General features: G+C 40.7%; 1 protein-coding gene across 2 annotated transcripts in view; it reads left to right on the plus strand.

The window, feature by feature from the left end:
- LOC100643455 (beta-1-syntrophin) overlaps window positions 1-15024 on the plus strand; it is a 348794-nt gene that overhangs the window by 319598 nt on the left and 14172 nt on the right. The gene's annotated exons all lie outside the window — the stretch shown is intronic.

The raw sequence follows: 15024 nt of genomic DNA on the forward strand, positions 1-15024 counted from the left end.
CGCATGAATTCCAACTTATATCTGCGCTAAATATTTCTTGTCTCTTAATCTTCCTAAAATCGTTTTCAAAATACGCATAAACCTTCTCTAGCCGGAACTAACTAACTTGCTCGTTTCACCGAACGATGTATCTATGTATAATGGTGCATACCATACTTGTACATTGCTCTCTGAAACAATCATGCGGAATCGGAGGCGGCGCGTCGATAATCGCAATCGATAGGCCGCGAAACGAGTCGACGTCGCGGGGACTGCGCGTTTTAACGGTTCGCGCACGTAACGGCCGTCCCGACGCCGCGATACGAATAGCCGAGCGCGCGTATAATAGTCTTAATTAAAATAGTGGTCTAACGAACACCGCTAACTGCGGTAATCCGACGTGCCTCATTGGTAATCCCCCGGCTGTGCCAGTGAACACGAATGCGTTATGTTGGCCGGCCTGCCGGTGGCACGATCGACTGCCCCGCTCCCCAGCTCGTGGCTACGATATCGAGCCAAATTCTGTCCTACTATGTGTCCGTGCTTGCACAACTGTATGTGTCCATACGCGTGTGTTTGTGTGTGTGCGTGTAACTGTTGGACGACGTGACACCTTCGCGGTTGTCTGTCCAGCGAATATCACCACGATGATCGGCCATGTCTCGTCCATGCGATTGTTTCGGCCGAGGTGCGAGATCCTCTCGACGTTTCCTTTGGATCGGTATCGAGTCTCTGGATCTGGAGTGATTTATTCGATACAACGGTAAATGAATTGGCGATTATTGTTTCAATCTCTATGTTTTTTTTCTTTCCGGATGTCTTATTGAAGGAAGACATAATTTTAAGAGGCCCCTCAATTTTTATATTGTAATATTAGTATTATATACAAAGTGAATTATTCGGTGAGTAGATCCAAGATCTACCTTTAAAAAACGTTTAAAAGATTACAATTAATGCTCTTCACTCGTGTATCAATTTAGTCTTCCGTTGTTCTCATCTAAGAAATTAACATGTTTTTTGTAGTAGCGTTAATTATATAATATCACATAACCGAATAGGGAACGTATATAAGTTGGGATGAACATATTAATAGCAAAAGAAGGAAGACCAGTTTAAAAAATATCGTCTCTATTTGTTAGACCCTTTGATTAAGGGATGAGGATTGTCAGATGTTTCCTAAACAAAGATCCAAGTTCTGTATTGTTCGACTTTGCTCAGACTTGAGTATCAGTTTTAAAAAGTTAAAGATCAGTTTAAAGTCGAAGATGCTTTCAATTGGGCGAGGAATTAAAGATCCCTCGACGCTTTCTTAGTTACATAAATCACTTATCGATCGAGATCGAAGACTTTCACTTGAAGGATGGCCTCGTGGAACCTATTTTATTTCCGGAAATGCTCGGCTAAAAGCAATTCTCCTGATGCTCCTGTTCGAAAGAAACAGCGTGTCCATTTGTTCGGTCGCGGTGCCCTGTAATCGGAGAAGTCCCGCCCACGGCGACATAAGATAGAAACAGAGACGGAAAGAGACGCGAAAATGACCGCATTCCCTGGAATTGGATTTCGCTGGAGGGTGCTCGCGATCCGGAAAGTTAATGCAACTTGGGCCAAGAGAGCCGCCAGTCGAGACTGTGTGGTTAATACTACGCTGTCGTGGAAACGGCCATCAGAAAACGGAGAAAGCGATCTTCCCGTCGACGTTAAACGTTAAACGGACACCAAGAACACAGTCGTCCTTTCATTTCAAAAAATCGAAGGCTATCAGTTCGATCTGAATCGGATTCAAGAATTTTGTATTTATCTATTGGGTCGTATCAAAGTATTCGAATACTCACAGACATATTTTTATTACGAATATATTGTATGTGTCTTATGACGATAGTCGTGTTATTATAGTATTAATGAAGTTGCAAAATATTTTACATAACGCGTACACTATAACGATAACAGTTTAGTTTTCTATGGTGAGAGCTAAAATATTTTCGCGAGGGAATATATATATATTTTATTGTATCTATTGAAAGCAAAAGAAAATAGGGTGGGGGGTTTGTTCGTTGTTGAATTACCATCACGGCGAGATACAGGCTGAATTGTTAAGTAATCGTCGGCCATAAAACTTTCACGCAGCGTTCGACGATAATAATCGAGTTGACGATACGGGATATACAAACGCGGGGAAAAGAATCGAATTTCCAAGCAGAAACATTCACCAAAGCGGTGTATCGACGAATGAAAAACGCGAAAAATGGTGGACGATCAAAAATCATCGGTCGATCAACAGAGAGTGATTCCCATTGACCGATCGATTAATACCGCGATGACCGGTTAGATTCGTTTAAGCGAAAATGTGAAGGATAGATGAACGATGGAAAAATGAGAAATCAACGGCCGCCAGTCGATTCGTTGACAATCGGTCCCGTTTTCGCATTCGCGATTCCGTTGTCCGATAGTTGTATCTATTATTATTTTAAAATCTTGTAAAACTTGTTGTTATTTAAAACCTTATTATTATTTTTTAAAACCTTGTAAAATCTTGTAAAAAGTATTAATCGCGTCGAGAATCGATCTTTTTTGGCGTAGACGAACGTGAATATATCAGATGGAAGAATAAACTCGATTCCGAATATCCATGAAATTTTTTACCGGTATATTTCACCAGCTCCTGCATCTTTATCGTCTTTACTTTTTTCATTCGAAAAACCAAGCAAACGAGAATAAACGTTGCACGAAGTGGTGTGGGAAAAATGTTCGATCGTTAACCAGACGATTGTATTTTACAGCAGATCGCCTTTAAATCTTGTTTACATCTCGTGTGTTGGCCAGCGTGCCTGGTTAAATTGCCGTCGTCGCCAATGGAGTGATTAATCGCGCTGATCGTAATTAACGATTTAGCACGCCGCTCACGGAAACTTCAGAATCACGTCCGCGCGCAAAGTCCCCCGACAGTAATCGTTGCCAAAGTAATCACCGAAATTACCCTCGATGCAGCGGCAACTTGTTCGGTTATTAATTACGGGGGCAACCTCGTACCCTGCTCGTTTAAATAACGATTTCCTTTATCAACGACTTTCGCCCTTAGACAATTTCCTTCTACGATATTATTCGATTCTTCCCGATATTATTCCCTTTGGTAAGGAGCCTTAGAGAAAATTGAACAATTCTCTCGCGAAACTTTCGAATCTCTAATTGCCAACGATAAATTTCCAAAGAATTTTGATTAAAGCACCTCGCGATCTGTTTCTATGATACGTAAAAGTTTATTCTACAGGACGAAGCACTTTCGGGTTTAAAGCTGAAGCAGTTTTGAACAGTTGTGCGAATCTGATTTGTCCAAAGTCATCTCCAGCACAGGCGAGTAGTCCGTCTTTGATGCGACGGTAGGTGAACTACGAGAGGTATGACACGCGTGAGATTATTCTACTGCTGTCTGGAGTCTTGCGCTAAGGGTGAAATGAATAGAGAGTCTGCAGAATGGTCTGTTCCAAATAGCTCAGTCGATGAAACAACCGCGACGTCTGCCGTGCAACTGTCACGGTCCATTGTCTTTCCATCATTAGCCTGTATCATATCAAAGCTAGGGATAGGAATCTCTGTGATGCTTCGTGCAGTCACGAGTCAAGATTCGTGAAGCACAAATTTGAAGAACAGTTTGAACAAGTAATACTTGGAGGAAAAGAAAATAGTAAAAATGATAGGATCTTTAATCTAAGAAGATTAATAGATGTAAGAAGATTTAATAGAAATATTTCTGTTTGCAAATCTGACACAATGATCCTGAATTTTTATGCAAATTCATATTTTTATAAGATTCAAAGAGATAAAGTTTAACTAGAGATTTGCTTCACAGTGTGACGAATACTTTACTTTGAATATTTGACACATCTTTCCGTGTTATCCTTGCCGTATTAAATTTCCATAAATGAATGCATAGATATTCATAAATCGAAATCATAAGAAAACATTTATACGAATTTTTCACGGAGTATATCTCAAACACGATAGAGTCATAAGTAGCGAAAAATCGATAAAAAGCTGAACGTGTTTACGTAACGCTTTTTAAACCGATTAATCCAAGGAGTTGACGATAATTAACGGATCGGGTGTGAGCTTATGAAAGTTAAAGACCGTGACCTTGGTACAAAGCAGCGATCACGGGCTCTCTTGAAAAGGGTGAACTCACGCTGGAAGCGTTCCAACACTCTACACTCGGGGACCAACGATTGCCTGGTTAATTAATAGCGAGTGATTAATCGCCGGAGGATGGGATACCCTCGTCAAACAAACCTCTGACGAGGTCCCCGGCTTCGTACGTGATCTGCAAACGCGAGGAAGTGAAAGATCGACGGATGGATCAACAACCTCTCTTATCCGCGATTTTTTCTTTCCGACTTTTGACGTACGATCCTGTCGTTAACTTTTTAATACTCTTCCCATCGCGATATAACACATCTCTTCTCGTTGGTTATTTCTTTTGAACCGTTAAAGAAGAACTCGACTAGGTGATCGCCAATATAAATTTCGAATAAGTGTCGTGTTATTGCTTTTTTGTATCTTTATATATTACGTTATATGTATATAGTGAGAAAGTATATACTAAATTACTATCACTACGTTGTGGAATGAAATATACGGAAACTTGTAACAAGTATTCAAAGACTAGCGCTTTCAGTAAGAATATATAAACAAATAGATAAGAATTTCGATTAAATCGTCAGAATTTTTACGAGAAGTGCTTTTCCGCAGGAAGTAAGAAAATATAGGCGTTGAAGAGTCCCGTTTGCAAAATTGCTTATCGAACTAAAGGATCGGACACCAGGTTGCTTCGAGCCTTTATTAATCCATCGATTTATTAATCGATCGAAAAACGAAAGACGCCGCGTGATTCGTCACGCGAAATAGGCGGCCGATAAAGCACGCGGCTCGTTTAAAGTATAGCTCGGTCGACGCATCGTCTTCTCGAGGCTCTAAGCCTGTTCCGCCGTTCAACGCAAACACGTACACGCGACAGTTCTCTTTCGAAATGGGGTTAAACGCTTGTGATTTATGTAAGAAGCTTGTCGTACTCCTTCGCGGATGCGGTATGGAGGAGAGAGAGGAGAAGAGAAGAAGCGAAGAAACGGAAGAAGCGAAGAAAAGGCCGCGCGACGATATGTCAGCCGAAGATATGGGAATTTCGTGGCGTTAGAGAGTGCCTGGTGGATGTGACGTCTTCCTCTGACGGCTCCTCGCGCAATTTTCGACTCGCTTCCGAGCGGATCTGTCGCACGGTGAAGAATCACCCCCGCCGTGGAAATATTGTTGCGTCTCGGCAGATACGATTGGGAACAGTGGTCCGCATGTACGATTGTAGAAACTCGGACGTTCAATAATTCATTTCGCTTTAGAAACCAGTCCTTTTGCCATTTTTGCTTTCTCCTCGGTCTCAACAATTTGTATGTTTTTACCTGGAAATGATTAACGAGTTAGCGGTTTGTTTTTGATCGCAGAAGGACAGGCAGCTGGGGGATGGAAGAAAACCGAGATACATATTCAACGAGGCGACGTGAAAAACGGCCACTTAAACGCGGCCATCGTATACCCAATTGCCGCCGCTCCTGGTAGCTCGTTCTTCGAAACTTTATTCCCTCTGGAAGCAACTTTCGCGATAGAAAGAACGCGCCATCTGACGTCGATGTACAGTCTCTGTTTCGATTATTTCTGCGCTCATACATGATATTCATAGACCTGGCTGGCTATAAAACATCGCACAAGCCGCGTTTTATCCCGTTTCTCATCTGCCTGACCATGTACCGTCTTATTCTACTTACAAACTATATCGCTGTCTCTAATCGATTCAAATCATATTCTACCGTGAACCACGTTGTTTTAGCGTTCTAAAATGTTAATCCACACCCCATAGAAATCACACGCGTTCAGAAAATCTCAACCTGTCGCTACAATTGCACGAATTTAGCTCCCCGAAAGGAAAATATCGCTGCTTTTTAAACGAGTCGATCGATTCGATTCCATGCGAACTATATTTAAAATCGGATCCCAGGGTGGCGCACGGTATCGACCAACGCAGTCACTCGCTCCCTCCTACCCTCCGTATCATCGCGCTAGACATTTATTTCGCGAAGCTTTTCGGATTTGACGGATTAGAGCCGAGCTTCTCGGTATCCCCAACGCTGCGACGATATTAATGCGCGTCGGCCGTGAACAGGGATGACCTGCACGCGGCCCAAAAGCTCGATATCGAACCCCTTGAAGAGGGCGGGTTTGGAGGTGAGAGAAAAAAAATGATGCAGGCTACACCGCGTGACGGAAGAGGGTAAAAATTACGGATAGATAAGGCAGCTAAAGGCGTCATTCGTTTACCATGAAACTGACAGCGACGATAAAGTTTCTTTCCCTCTAGAGTGGCTTAGTCCACCTCCTCTACGACGATCCACGACTCTTTATCGTCCGACTTAGGAAGACGGATGCCGCGGAAAACAAGGAACCTTCCGACCAGAGTTGGTGATGTTGAGGAACGAAGGTAATTGGGAATGAAGCAACATTTGTTGACAGAGGAGATGGAAATTTCGGGAATCTGTGTGTCGACGATTAATATTGTACTTAAAATATAAGGCACAGCGAAACTATATTTCTTCGCCGTCGTTTTCTTTAAAGCCGAAGGTTTTAAAAGCTACTGTTTAGAGTCAGTTCCAAGCGAAAATGTAGAAACCTTGTCCCAAATGAAAATGTAAAACAATCAGAAAATCGTTTCCTATGTCTTGCCACGTTTCAACGCCAAATATTCCCTGAAATTTTTCTGTAAGAATTTCCAAATTTCCAGCCTTTTTCGTATCTTAAGTTCACCCTCGCGCTTCGAACGCGCAATCTTTGCACCGCATTCGTGTTTGCAAAAGCTTTATAAAAATAAAAACACACACGTTGGTCGATAATCGACGCTCTGCGGCAAACAAAAGATGAAGGAAATCCAATTTTGCGTTGGTAGAAATTTATTGTAAAGTGCACTCGAAATTCGAGCGGCCTATCGCTCTTAAGAGGCTCACCACTCGTTTTCGCGCGTGATCTGCCGCACGGAGTATCGCGTATCCACAGGTTGGTAATATCGGCGTCGGTTTCCCACGAGAAATTTTATTTCTCTCTCTCTCTCTCTCTCTTTCATGTTTTTTACTCCGTGCGTGTGTGCTTTTTGTGTTCACGCCATTCGCGTTTATTTATTATCAGTCGGCCGACACGAACCACGGTCATCAATTCGGATTAACGCCGGCTCAACAGCAGTTTTCGAACCGCTGTCACTTTTCTCGTTACAGTTGTTGCCGGTGTCACGTTGTCGTTGGTATTGCCAGAGCCAGATATAGATTTATGAATCGACAAATCGGGCAAATTTGCCCTCGAGATGACCATCGCCGAATCTGTGAACAAGCGCGCGTTTTTTGTGATAGATCCCACAATGTTAGCGTACAATAAAAGATTCGGAAAAAACGCGTCTACTGTAATTTGTATTAGTACATTGTCACGCGTGAAATTGATCGTTTCCAACGAGTCACGATTCACGGGATTCTATAAAAGGTACATTCGTATACGTAGAAATGAAGAAAGTTAGTATCTTAAATATATAAAAAGAAAAGGTTCGAAATAGGGTTAGATATTTCGTGCGTTACAAGCTGACGATTTACAATGCAAACTCGATGTCGAGAAGGGACGGGTGAAACTCGCAAACGGATCGATTCACCTCGATAGAATTTCTGACGAAACGTCACAGAGAAAGGAAGAGAGGAGAGAGTATTTCAGGAAATTACGCCTAAATTGCCACAGGATAAAGTTTAAACGGTTCGTCGACGGCGGCCAATATTCGGTAGCAAATCCGCGCAGCGCCTTCCGAAATTACAAATAAAACTCACGAAATCGTGACGCGATTGCCAGACACGGGGAAAAGCTTGCCACGAGAGAGAAGCAACAAGGAGAACAACCACGTGGAAAACAACAGACATCCGCATGTCGTCCCGTGAAATTGCATTCGACGCATCCCTCTTTCTCTTTCATTTTATTCGCCTCGTCTTTTTCTTTTTTTTTTTTCTTTTTCCATTCAATAAAAGAAAGTAACAGTCGAAGCGCGCCAAAAGAAAGACGAGAAGGAGGTTGCCCGTTCCATTTGTGGATTTCACATTCTACCCTTCCTTGAACCATGCTTTCACCCTTTTTGCGGGGCGCGCGTGTCCCTGGCTTTCCCTTTTTCCGGCTTCTTCTCCCAGTCCAGGAAGGAAACTGCGGCCTGACCTTTTTCACGGTGTCCGGAAGAAAAGTAGCCGGATGACCGTACCACCACAGCACAAGGGGCGAAAAGAAAAGAGAAAGAAACGTGTAGCCATCCTCTCGCTCTTCCTACGCTCGGCCCCGCAAGCGGTGAAATATTTCCACGAGTTCGTAATTTATAGAATCGCTGCTGAAACGGCAGATCCAACGCCGGTGGAACAGCTTAAAATCCGGTCGACGTAATTGGATGAAGCCTCGACGTAACCTTTCACGTGATTGTGAACGGTGAATCCTTGGTAATTCTTCCTACCGTTTTCTACCACCTTTTTGCTCGCTCCTTCTTTCTACCATTCGATTCTGAAAACCTTCTTTCATTCTCACGAAGCGACGAATCACTCGGTCGGATTGTATCCTCTGTAGGATCTCGCGAAGCCTCGTCGAGATTTACGCCCAAGTCACATGCCCTTTTTCCCGGGGTATTTGCTCGTAGTTCGCGTATAGTTCGCTTCACGCGTTTCTCAATGTTCTCGCGAGAAATCACTTGCGAGAAAGTGCTTTGTCAATTAACAGGCTTTCGTCTGAAATTTTTAAATAACATTTTTAAATAATCTCCATATTGTTATAGATGAAACATGTCGACTGCGAGTGTTTATGCAAATTCATATTTTTACGGGGAAACTCAAGGAAATGATGAGACTTAAATTGAAACTTGGATCGCCTCCTGTCTACTGTATTCAATATCTTGAAGTGAGTCTCACTTCAAGGAAAACTGTACATCTTTTCTAAAGTTTAGTTTTCTTAGCCCTCGAAGTCATTGAGTATTGTTTAGAACTAAATCAATTTGAAGGGTCTCTTAGCCGCATAGTTTTCTAGGAACATGCGTTGCACAGATGGTGCAACAGGGTACAGACAGGCCAGTTTTTCGTAATTGTATAAATACCCATAGATCCATGGCTTCGAAGCTCTTTCGTAAAGTAACGCTGTCAGCGTGCGGATCTGGACTAGCATACACATTATACTTATACTTAAAGTTGCTTAAATATATTTGTCTGTTAGGTTGTCCGAAAAGTGTCTTTCTTTTACAGACACGTTTTTTACAACGACGCATTTTTATATAAACATGAAAATAATCTATTGAACGTTCTGATCTTTATTTATTTTGATAGAACAAAATGGATATGTAATTCGATAAAATAATATAAAACGGAAAATATTGTGCATCCATTATTTCCTTATAAAACGAAAGAAACTTTTCGGACAACCTAATATTATACATTCATCCACGCATTTCCTTTCTCTCTCTTTATTAGAAGATAGAACCTTAACAAAGTAAAAGGAAATTCGCTTTGAATATTTCATATGTATATTAGATTTAAATAGTAGATTCAACTAGAATCAAATATACAATAGACTCTTATTATTCAAGTTATAATACCACGCCAGAATAATTTACTTATAATTCTCAATGAGAATTGATTGTAAAATTCTTCCAAATAAAAAAAAGGAAATATGTATATCCTTGATCTTTAATTTCGTGTTTAAATTTCAATTTTCCATTAAGTTTCTGGAGGAAGATAAATAGAATAAACGATACTTCGTACGCTGGTTTGCAATTTTGTTTGGCTACTAAGCCGTGTAACCGCATCAATTAATTACTCAGGATCAGCTGTGATATCGTTGCCGTTAAAAGAAAACACGGAAAACTTTCCGGTATAGCCTACAAACAAATAAACTCAGCCGTAAAGCAAGTGAATAACGCGTATTATAGGATAGATTAAGGATATAAATTAACAAAATAATTATAAACAATTGGATACACCGTAAAAATACGTAATAAGTACGAGACAATGAACTTTGGTTTCGAGCAAACCATCTCAGATACAACTCGATCTCGTCAGATCTGTAGCTTGAATCCTCGACGCATTTGCTAATGGAATTTGTGAATTCCAAACGCGATATGGTTTAAACATACCACGCGATGGTGTTTCCGATTTATCTTAACTGCAAACAAAAGCAAAACTGGGACGTGACAAACAGGCGGATTAAAGTTTCTAAGTATTGTAAGCGTGTCAACGCGAAGATTTCATAAAGTAGAACGGAACGACAAAGGGCTTCGAGACGAGCGAGTTAACGTCGCTCGTTTAATTCAGCCACTTTTCCATTCTCCGCCTTCTTCTACATTTACCATCTCTTGTAGGCAGAGGACAGCCCGTTTATTTATCGCGGCAGGTTACCCGTGGCATAAACGCCGGATCAGTTTTACTCGGAAACTTGGCCGCGTTCGAAGAGCCGCGTTCAAACGAAATTGGATTTTCATTGCAAACAGAGGGACTCCAGTTAATTCGCTCGTTTCTTTGTCTCCACTCTGCTACGGAAACGACATTATGAAAACGAGGTAAAGGGGGTGGTAATCTGAAATATCGCGAGGCAAGAGGAAGTGAAACACTTGTCGCTTCTGGCTTGTTAATCTTCGCTCGAACGAATGGCCGTAAGACGTTGCTATCTCGTGGCATATTATTCGCCATCGGTCGTGCGTGCTTTCGTTAATAACGTTTGTTGAGAATTTTGGATCTTAATAGCCGAAATAATAGTATAGAAACACTAAATTTACATTTATAACTCATATTAGAATAATTATATATTTATTTGATAAACGATTTCAAAGATATTCATCGATACACACTTGCATGCGTCTCAGCACTTTCTTCCATACCCGACTGTTAACCGACTGAACAGTTTACATTCATTTGTTTTCGACACACACATACTTCCATACACTGATATTCACATACAAGTATCACTACTACGCATCTAACCTAGTCTAGCACATAAAATTATACATATCTCAATAGCGTTAATACGGTACACAGGTGCTTGCCCGAGGATATACGCAAAGACTTAAAAACACCAACGGTCAAAGAAGAAATCGGTAGGTGCACAGAAAAATATAATACAAAGAAAGAACGGCAACACATCGAAACCAGCTGGCTGCTGAAGCGAGCAAAACCCTCATAGAAAGAAAACTAGAAAGAAAACACCCCACTCACCTCACTAAAGAAATAAAATTCGAAGATGGTATCCCGCTGGGGGTAGCTATCCACATGTTATTTAACAATTAAGTTAGAAAAACTTACTAAATGTCCAGCTGGACAAATTGTAAAGTACAAATTAAATAATAAAAAAAAAAGGTGCTTGCCGATATTAATTCAATGTAGATACTAATTTGGCATTCCATTTTCAATTTGGTTATTTTGGTTCAAGGCAATGCAATGATAGAAAGATTGACTCGTTCTACTTATTGACTGTAACGAGCGAGCTTCGACATAGGCAACCTTTTCATTTTAAAAATGGAATTTTCATCACCGGTGGCCATCTGCTTGAGAAAATTACGAAAAACTATTCTACGAGGTTCGAAAAAGTCATTAAGCGACTCACCGTTGCATGGTCCTTGGATTTGATTTTTTATGGCACAGTATTTTTTTCTCTCTCTTTCTATTAACCCTTTCGCTTCGAGCGCCGCTTATAGGCGGCACCCGCGAGGTAACCTGTGGGTACAAACGCCGCACAACCACGCGACGACTCCTGGGTCCGGCACCCTATATATCCGACATTCAAATGATGCATATACAAGTGCTATCTCTAGTCAGTAATATATTTTTTCATTATCAGCAGAACATCTTCTGTTGATTTTATTGATATATTGGATTAATCACTTCTTAAATATACTCATTGTTGAAACAACATCAAAACGTTCCACGCGATATATTTCAAACATCCAAACGACCGTATACTGTTTCATGCTAAAAAATCTATTAAATCCGTTGACAGTGAAACGATATTTCATATACGGTTCTTACAAGAATTATTGTTATTTAAGACTTCGGAAAACGTATATACAACAACCACGCACGCGTTTTCGTTCAATGACTTCGTTTCGTTCAAAGTACTTCGGCGGACTGGACTGCCGAAGCGAAAGGGTTAAGGCAGCAAAAGCACGGAAAATGCATTGACCAAATCTGATAAATAACTACCGCTCACATCAAACGTCGATTTCTTTGAAAGTGACGCAAACTACCTATTGCAGAATTAGATTCGCGGAAAAATTTGATTTCGACTCGTTCGAAAAAGGAAACTGCAAGAGAAACATTTGCCTCGTCGCGGCTGATTGACTTTCCGGATGAAAAGAACCGGATAAAAAGGTGGATGATAAACGGGAGAGGAAAGGGGTCGGTAAATAAGAGAACAATGAGGACCGGGAATCGAAAGGGACGGATTGAAAATGGAAAAAAGAAGGGACAGGATAAAGCGAAGGGAATACGGATCGGCAGAGAGTTACAGGTCAGACGCGAGAACCGTGCACACTGTGCCGTACCGCGCCGGTGTGAAAGATGGGGTTTCGATAATCGAACGGTGAACCGGATCAATTAAACCCCCTAGGGTGGGCATTAATTATCGAAGATGTCGTCGACAGTTTCCTATCGCACGTGCAATCCGTGAGCGCAATATTCGAGTTTCAGGATTTTCGTTTCTTCCTTTGCCTAACTTCCATTTCCTCCGTCTATTCTCGTGATATTCCATTTTTTTCATCGTTTTATCCTCCTCGTACGAGATCCTTTTGATCGATTTGTGGAGTTGAACGATGTATATAAATGTCAGAATGCAAAGAGAAAGTATGCAGTAGAAAGTGGTTTCTGAAATTTTTGATATTTGTACCGGCTTATCATTTGAACGGTATAAAGCATCAGCGTTCGACACTTTTGCGGGTTCAGGAAGAGAATAAACGACAGGGGATGCGTGTTGTTAGTTATTTAAAAATTTATTTTCGTTTCTACTTTCGTCCTTTTATCTAGCCTGCGATAAGATTTACTCATTTACATTTACATTTCTTACTGAAAACAATCGTGATTATTATTTTATTAGCATTTGCATCGTTCTTAACGTTTCAGCTCCTCGTCTTTGTTATATCTCGCCAATGAGGAAACGCGATTTCGCGAAAATGATTTTAATCCGTCACGACGAATTCGAATAAATCGTAGCGAGAAAATGAAAATGTGTATTAGATTAATCATCGTGAAATTACTCAAGCTCGAACCTTATCTCTGCGCTTCGTTATCCCGTTGTTGCCGGCAATTTCATCAAGCCGTGAACGTAATTAAAAGGAAGGCACTTTTACCGTGGACAAACAGCGTCGATAACAGAGTTGTTATTAGCTTGTGAATTTTAAGCTTCGGCCAACAGACACGCTTTTATTTCCACGTGATAAAACTAAACAAGGGAATTACAGCGACAACTAAATTATACCATGGACTATAACGGGGCGGAAATTCGGAGAAATTCGTGTAAAAAGCGTAGCCGACTCGCCTAAAAATATTAATAACGCTTATTGCGTGTAATACAGCGAGGAAAGGCGTTGTCGGATGTGATTTACCGAGGGATTTTATCGCTAATAACGTAGCCTGATTAACTCGAGGGCGCATACGGTAACACAACACGGCTGCAACGGAATTATGAACACGTTCATCATCGTGTAGAATGTTCCGAATCGCTCTCCGGCTACAATCCCTTCGTTCTCTGTTCATTTCGAAGGGCAGTTACGCGTTTTATATCACGCGTGAAAAACTTTATTTCTCGCTTATCATCCGTTGAGCAACTTGTTACACGTGATGTCCAACGATGCACGACCCCAACACAAATTACCACGTTAACGATGTTACACACGTGGTGTGTAACCGAATTTACCAAGCTCCATTTTTAACGCTAAAATTCTCCACAGAGGGGAATAGATCAAGCGTTGTATAGAACTAAATCCTTTGAAAAAACTGTGCTCGTGCGTATCCTGTTCCTTGGTATTGTTTCTTGCGAAAATATTTTCTTCGTTGAAAACACTACGTTGTTTTCGCGACGCCACTCTTTGTTTGTGCGAATGACAGTGTTCATATCGTTTTTACAAGTCTAAGTCGATCTTTTCTTATCTTTCGACCAAGGCCAGAGATTAGATTTAACGTACAAACATTTACGTTTGTTGGAAACTGCATTTTTACCTTACTTTTCTCCTTTCATGCAGTGTTCATGCTTTTCATTATTTTGTTCTGCTTCCTGTCTTTCATTTTACAGTTTCTCGTTTTATATATCATGCGTTTTTAGAGATACACGTCTGTTCTTTGATCGTTGTTCTCCAATGAAATTCAACACATTTCACGTGTTTATCGTTGGATAAACTAGCAGGAAATTTTTCTTCAGAATGTTTTCTCGCAAAATCCTTTTCTGCTTAATTACACACCCCTTAACCGAGCTTTCATTTCTAAGAAAAATTCTCTCTCGTTATCCCACGAAACTCGTTTCAAAGTATTCTTTCTCTTTTTCTCCAACTTTTTTTAAACCGAGGGAAATTTTTAAAACGCTTGTTTCGCTCTTATCTGCCAGTAATTAACCAAATTGTTCGGGCAGCCTTTTAAAATCGATGGAAAAATCGGACGAACCTGCTAGGGTTCGAACCGTGATCACCTGGATGGAAAAGCAACCGTGATACTCGCTGCATTACAAAGCTTCCTGTCGTTGTACTTCATATTTTCTTATCTTCCTTTTACACTCGTTCTAGTTTACTATATTTTTCTACGATAAAATTTACAGTGCAACGTCAGCTCGATAATAAATCAAAGGTATGAATATGAGATATTTTGAATGTTTTCAAAACGATGCTTTTCGACTGTCGAAAGAGTATTTTTTTTATCAATTATTAATGATAAGAATACATTTTTTTCTAATGTTCTCATAACGCACTGAAACGATTGAAAGAAAACAATG

This window comes from Bombus terrestris, chromosome 10 (assembly GCF_910591885.1).
Source record: "Bombus terrestris chromosome 10, iyBomTerr1.2, whole genome shotgun sequence".
Lineage (NCBI taxonomy): Eukaryota > Metazoa > Arthropoda > Insecta > Hymenoptera > Apidae > Bombus > Bombus terrestris.